We start from the raw sequence: 6819 nt of genomic DNA on the forward strand, positions 1-6819 counted from the left end.
TTAAACGCATACGCTAATATCTATCTCTTAAAAGTTACTGTAAAGATACATGTTTAAAAAAAAATGAACACCCAACAAGAATTCTTGCATGGTGCAAACTTGACCTAAGTGAGTCCCGCTATTCCCTCTCCTTTCTCTAGTCCCAGAATCCAGCAGTCCATGCTTTATGACGGAAATGTGAGGTATAAATTGACATCTTTGCTTTAAATAAGCTTCACTGGGAACTGAATCCACTGACCTGCTGTCATTGTAAAAGCTGAGAGTGTGTGTTCAATAAATTGTTTTGAAAGAAAATCCATCAATCAATGGCTATTTGCTATTCGGTTATCTGCCAGTTGTTCTATTCTCCTTGGCTACTTTATTCTTTTTTTTTTAAATAGAGGTGAGGTCTTGCAATGTTACCTAGGCTGGTCTCAAACTTCTGGGCTCAAGCAATCCTCCCACTTGACCTCCCATAGTGCTGGGATTACAGACATGGGCCACCACACCTAGCCCAGCTACTTTATTCTTAACAGTGTCTGAAATAAGACTGATTCTGCATAAACTCACAGTGATATTCTTGTAGAGCTTAAACCACTTGCAAACCATTTGCATTTTTTCTTATACTTTTATATATTGCTTAGCTTAACAATAAGATGATTTATAAAATCAGAAAAATAATGAAAACTAAGAATTGAAACAAAATCACCGATGTGTGTTCCTGCTGTGTCACAGGCTATGTGCCCTGGGATAAGCCCCATACCCTCTCTGGGCCTCAGCCATCTCATCTGTTGAATGAAGGGATTGAATCAGAGTTCCCTCACTGTCCTTCTAAGGATCTTGGCCTCTACGTTTATGTCAGAGTCTCTCCCCACCCACAATAGGATGTTTTATTTTGCGGCATTACCAGCCAGTAGGAAACTCTCAATCTTCTCCAAGTCCCAGCAGGCACAGCAGCAAACAGAATTCTGTAAGGTGGGCAGTGCCTGGCATGTCCCAGAGTAACAGTCAACAGTCAAATGCAGAAATCAGCCTTATTACTATGAAGTGCGAGGCTAGGTCTGCTCCTCTTAGGTTCTGTTCCATCAGCTGCAAGCATCCAGGAGTTGGCTTGTTCACTGTGAATCTGGTTTGCAGTCAAAAAAGAACACAATGAACTACTGCTCTCTGAGCAGGTGCGCTGACCACAGGGAAGGGTTGCTGAGTGTTCTTCACTGAGTGTTAAATAAACCCCAAACCAAATCACCCTTAATGAACAGATTTATTAAGACACACTCCCTAACACCTTGACAATAAGCACGAGAAATGCCACATAAATACAGTCATACCACGATCTTTCTTTTCTTAGTCCAAGCAGGCTAATTTCTACTCAGGCTTTAGCTGCAACCCCAGAGTGTTAACACTGGCTGATTATCATAATGGGCACCTGAGCAGGAATGGCTTGATAAATTGCTCATGCACTGGTGTATGTAGTAGGGCATTTATTCAAGCAGCCAGAGCATTCTTCATCCTCCCGTTGGAGTGGAAAATAACCAGTAGCAACAGCAGAAGAAAGATATGGGTAATAAATGTTAGGAGAGAGGGAGGGGAATGAGGCAAGCGAGGGAAAGAAGGAGGCAGAGGGTGGGATGGAGGTGAGGGAAGTCCATTTAATGATAGAATTTCAGACCTCACTTGGTCAGCATCCACAGAAGGCATGGGTTTGCTCGGGAGACCCACTGTGGGTTTAGCTTTGTCTCAAGGCCAGCCTTTGCACAACATGTGCCGGGAGACCAGCAGTCTGGACATCGAAGGATACTGGCAAACATGAAGCAATGGGGACAGAGAGAGCGAGTTCGCAGTTCAGGACAACCCATCACCATGTTAGGAAACAGTATACGCTTCTCAGGAAGCAGCACAGAGTAGTGGGGAAGGAATATGGACTTTGGAGAAGCCTGCCTGAGCTTAATTCTCAACTTTGCTGCTGACTTACAAGCTGTATGCTTTGGGGCAAGCTACTCAATTTGTCTGTTACGTAGTTTCCTAACCTACAAAGTACAGTATAAGTAGATTGCCAGTGACTACAAAATATTTTGTAGCTCTTTCCTTTGAGAGGTGGAGCCTATTTTCCCACCCCTTGAGTCTGGGCTTCTTCGTGGCTGATTTTGCCCAATAGAATACAGCAGGGATACTGTTGTATGAATCCCAAGCCTAAGCTGTCAGAGATTTAGAAGCTTCCACTCCCTCTGTTGGAATTCTGCCACCATGTGAACAGTCCAGGTTGGCCTACAAGGATGAGAGGCTATGCGGGGAAGAGACGAGTGGTTCCAGCTGAGGGACCCTCATGGCCTGTCAACTGCTAGACTTGTAAAGACACTATAGGTTGACTTGTGAGGTTAACCAGCCCCAGCCAGCTCACCAGCAGACGGAAATCAGCTGAGCCAGCCAGAGGATCAGAAGGCCTGCACAGCTGACCTACAGAACTGTGAGTAAAAGCTTTTTTTTATTGATTTAAGCTGAATGGTAAACACACCTGATAGCAGTAGTGTAAGCATGCCCTTTGAATTGCCCTATGGCAGACACACCTGAGTGTGTGTTCCCAGTTAGGGAGTCCAGGCGTGGCCATCCCAGGGATTTTATTCCTTATCTATGAGAAGCATCTGAGCCCCTGGCCAGTCTCATTAAATACAGGCTGTACAGAGGACTTGAGGCCCTGAGTTTGGGGTTAAATGAAGGTTGCCAAGTGGTGGTTAACAGGAGGGTGTTAAGTCAAAATGTTATAGAAACTGCAGGCTGCTAGCAAGTGGTTATGGTTATCTTGCCTATCTCACTACCACAGGGCTGTGTGGTTATGTTGCCCAGCACCACTAGGCTGTTTCTGTATAAAAGGCAGGTCTCCTGCCCAGCCCACCGCCTAGGCCGTTTCTGTATAAAAGGCAGGTCTCCTGCCCAGCCCACCACCACTGGACTCTCTCCCCTGTATGTAAGCTCCTAATAAAACCCCATGTCTCATTTGCTGGCTCTGGGTCTCTTCTTCAGTCTCTTGAACATGGTGTCTTCCTTACTGGAATGGGTAGGGGTTTGACACAACATAAGCTACTATGTTTTGGGGAGGTTTGTTATGCAGCCAAAGCTAACAGATACATGGGATATCCATAGTTCCCACCTCATAGACTTTCTATCTATCTTACCTTGAGTTTCTATCTATCTAACTATATCTATCTGTAAATAAAATACTTAACTACCTAGCATGTAGTAAACTTTAAACAAGATGTCTGATCAGGGGCTCAGATGCTCCTAATAGTTAAGGAATAAATCTCTGGGGTGGCCACTCCCGGACTTCCTAACTCAGAACACATATTCACGTGCGTCTGTCACATGGTCTTTCTAAGGGTGTGCTTAAGCTACTGCTATCAGGTGTGTTTTAATACTTATTATTACTATTATAGTTTGTCATTAGTGTTAATATGCCCACTGTGTGATGCAGGACAATGTAACAGAAAGGGACCAGACAGTCTGGATTCAGATCCCAGTGCCACTGCCCTGACTTTGGCTAAATGACTTCTCTGAGTTTCAGTCTGTGGATCTGTAAAACTGGGATACCAGTATCAACCCTGCAGGGCTGTTGCTGGTGTGGAAGATGTGTGAGCATGGCTCAGAGTAGGAATCTCAGGAAGAAACATGACCCCCTTTGCATAACAAGGGCAGCAGGACCCTGAGCACCCACTGTGTGCACCATCCCAGGCCCACCAGACTGCCCCCGGGTCCTGGAGACAGCATGGAGCCCTCAGGTACCTGCAGGGCTCACTTCACCCCGGAGTTCTCATCCCTTGCTTAAAGCTGGACTGAGAAAATGCTCCAAAGAAGATTGCACCTTACACATTGGAGGCAGCTGAGAAACACCCGTCCCCTGACCTAGGCCAATTTGCTACTGGAATTCTGGTTCAATAACACAGGGATGTGTCTCCTAACAAGCTTGATTGTTTGGTTTGGTTTGGTTTGGTTTGGTTTGGTTTGGTTTGGTTTGGTTTGGTTTGGTTTGGTTTGGTTTGGTTTTGTGACAGGGTCTCAGTCTATCACAGGCTGGAGTTCAGTGGTGTGATCTTGGCTCACTGCAACCTCCGCCTCCCAGGTTCAAGTGATCCTCCTGCCTCAGCCTCCTCAGTAGCTGGGATTACAGGTGGACACCACCATGTCAGGTTAATTTTTGTATTTTTAGCAGAGATGAGGTTTCACCATGTCAGCCAGGCTGGTCTTGAACTCCTGACCTCAAGTGATCCATCCAACTTGTCCTCGCAAAGTGCTGGGATTACAGGCATGAGCCACTGTGCCCAGCCAAGCTTGTTATTTTTTAACATTTTCACTACATCAACATTTTTTAATTGATTCCCAAACATTACATTTTAAAAATATACAGTTTCACATCGAGTTTATTATCTAGCAGGTCTTGGGTAGGGACTAGGAACCTCTATTTTTAAAAAGCTGTAACAATAATTCCAATGCACAGCCAGGTCTGGGAACCTTTCGATTTGTTAAAATCAGTAATGGTACCTGCATTCTGAAGCAAGTCACTTAACTTGTTTGTTTTTGCTATTTGAAGTTTCATAATTTCCAGCCTTATAGTTGTGTGATTAAGGGAGTCTCTAAATGAGAAAAGCAAGAAGGTAAATCTAGTACCTTCCTGAACAAGTCATTCCTTTATGGGTACTTTCAAAGACAATACTAGAAACATAATAGAAATCCCCCTGGCAAAAGCCTATGCCCAGTCCATGGATGGAGGCAGTAACCTTGCAGTCATAGCCCTCTTGGGTGCAGCCTGGCTCACTGCAGGGAAGTGCGCTGGACCCTGCGGATACACATGGGTGAAGAAAGCAGACATGGCCTCTACCCCCATGAAGCTCACATCTCATAGAGAAGGACAGACCAGTGTGTTGTGGCAAATCATGATTAGTGTCATGAAGAGAGAAAGTAAGGGGATAAACTAAAGAATTAGAAGTCAGAGCACTGTATACGAGGCAGTCAGAGAGGGCTTCTCTGAGGATGTGGCATTTAAGCTGAGACCTGAAGGAAAAGATCTTTTCCTCCAGGAGGAGGGCAAGGTAGAAGGCGCTGGAGCAGGAAATGCGGAGTTATGCTAAACAGCTTTCCAGAAGCATCAGGCCAACTTTAGGACTGATTGAGCTACCCATGGTTTCCAAGAGGAGGAGGTCATGTATCACCTAAGGGCTATCTCTTAAGGAACAGCCATGCCCTCCTATGGCCTTCTCCACAGAATCCTGGGCCCGATGAGATTCAATGTGACTGTCTCAGAACAATGGAGGTTGACTTTGGCAACTTATCAGAAAACTCCAGGTTCTGAACTCTGAGCTACAAAGAGTATACAGCAGGCACACACTAATGCCTGGCCCTCAGGGAAGGTTGACCAAACGTGCTGTAACAAATGTCAGTATCTGTGCAGGTACTCACATGTTGGGGCAGAGCAGGAATCCCACACTTGCAACATTGCCTTAAAATGACCAGTGTTCTGCATTTGGGAGTTTGGCAACAGAGCAGATCACTGACCCTCTCTCTTATCATTATCTGGAAGCATAAAAGCAGGAATCATAGCATAATAACATAAAAAGGGGGGAAAAACTGAGCAGTGAGCACAGTTATGCTTTAGCATCAAGTATCTTTATGTTATTTTTCATCCATTTTCATGGCATCGAGTCTCCAGACTTTATGATTACCTTATGACATTTTTTTTAAAAGAAATTAACTTCAACTTTCTAGCAGCTATCTGCTAAGATACAGCTGATGGCTCATGAAATGTTAATCACAACACTGGCAGGCCTGGGTGGAAGCAGTAGTCACTCAGGCCCATGTTCCTGAGTTACAATTTGCTGCTTTTCAGAACCCAGCACGTGTTTGTTCCCTCTCATTTCCCCTTTGAATATGGAACAAGGCCTGGAGAAGATGCTGTCCCTGGACCTGTTAGTCATGTGGGTCAGATGACCTACGTGATGGCCATGATGAACCTCCCATTTTAGAAGCATAAAAGGGTTCCTTTCCCAGCCTCCCTTGTAGTTGGGGGGTATGTCACCCAATTCTGGCCAGTGACACATAACAAGAGCAACTGAGAAGGCCTCTACCTTCCTGCATCGAAGGAGAGCTGTTGGTGTTTCCCTTTCCCCTTCCTTCTTGCCTCGGATGTAGATGAGTAAGTATCTGGAGTTTCAGCAGCCATTTTGAAGACCTGAGGTAACAGCATGAGGATGCAAATGAAGCAGTTAAGGATGAATAGAGGCAAAAGACAGAAAAAGATCCTAAGTCTTCAAAGATATCATTGGGCTACTGGACCTACCTGAAAACCACCCACCTCCAGACTTCTTTGTAAATCAGATGATAAAGAACCTGAGGACTCTGCTTTGTGGTTAGTCTGGTAATCTATTACTTCCTGCAGAAAGCATTCTTGATTCACACGGGTATTGAGCACCTAGAGCCTAGATCCCATGTGCTGCCTTTTCTTCCTGGGGCAAACCATGAAAAGTTGAACCAGGTAAGACATTCAGATATCTGATGCTAATTGTTTTCTAAGGCCCTTTTCCACCTGTCTCTTCTTTATCCTCACTTAAACTGTCTCACTTCTGGTCCTGATTCTCTCTCTTGGGCCATGCATAATTCTTTAATGTATTTACCCACTTCCTGCCTTCCCATTCCACAGTTTGCCTTTTGCCAGCATTAGGTCCCAGAGTACATTCCTAAACAAGTCATTCCTTTATCTCCCACTCATCCTAAACCTTCTCTGGCTCCCCACTGCATCCCAAGAAGAGACAAACTCCTTAGGATGAAACTCAAGGTAGACAATACAGTGGTTAGGAA

At 44.9% G+C, this 6819-nt stretch overlaps 1 long non-coding RNA gene across 1 annotated transcript; it reads right to left on the reverse strand.

Moving 5' to 3' along the window:
* Positions 1-691: 691 nt before the first annotated feature.
* LOC144578475 (uncharacterized) lies at positions 692-6455 on the reverse strand. The gene is made up of 4 exons (XR_013524316.1): positions 6302-6455; positions 6090-6193; positions 5425-5538; positions 692-1105 (listed from the first exon to the last, which is right to left on the reverse strand). It is a non-coding gene; the product is annotated as an uncharacterized LOC144578475 (long non-coding RNA).
* Between the last annotated feature and the right edge of the window lie 364 nt (positions 6456-6819).

This window comes from Callithrix jacchus, chromosome 12 (genome assembly GCF_049354715.1).
Source record: "Callithrix jacchus isolate 240 chromosome 12, calJac240_pri, whole genome shotgun sequence".
In the NCBI taxonomy this organism is placed as follows: Eukaryota; Metazoa; Chordata; class Mammalia; order Primates; family Cebidae; genus Callithrix; species Callithrix jacchus.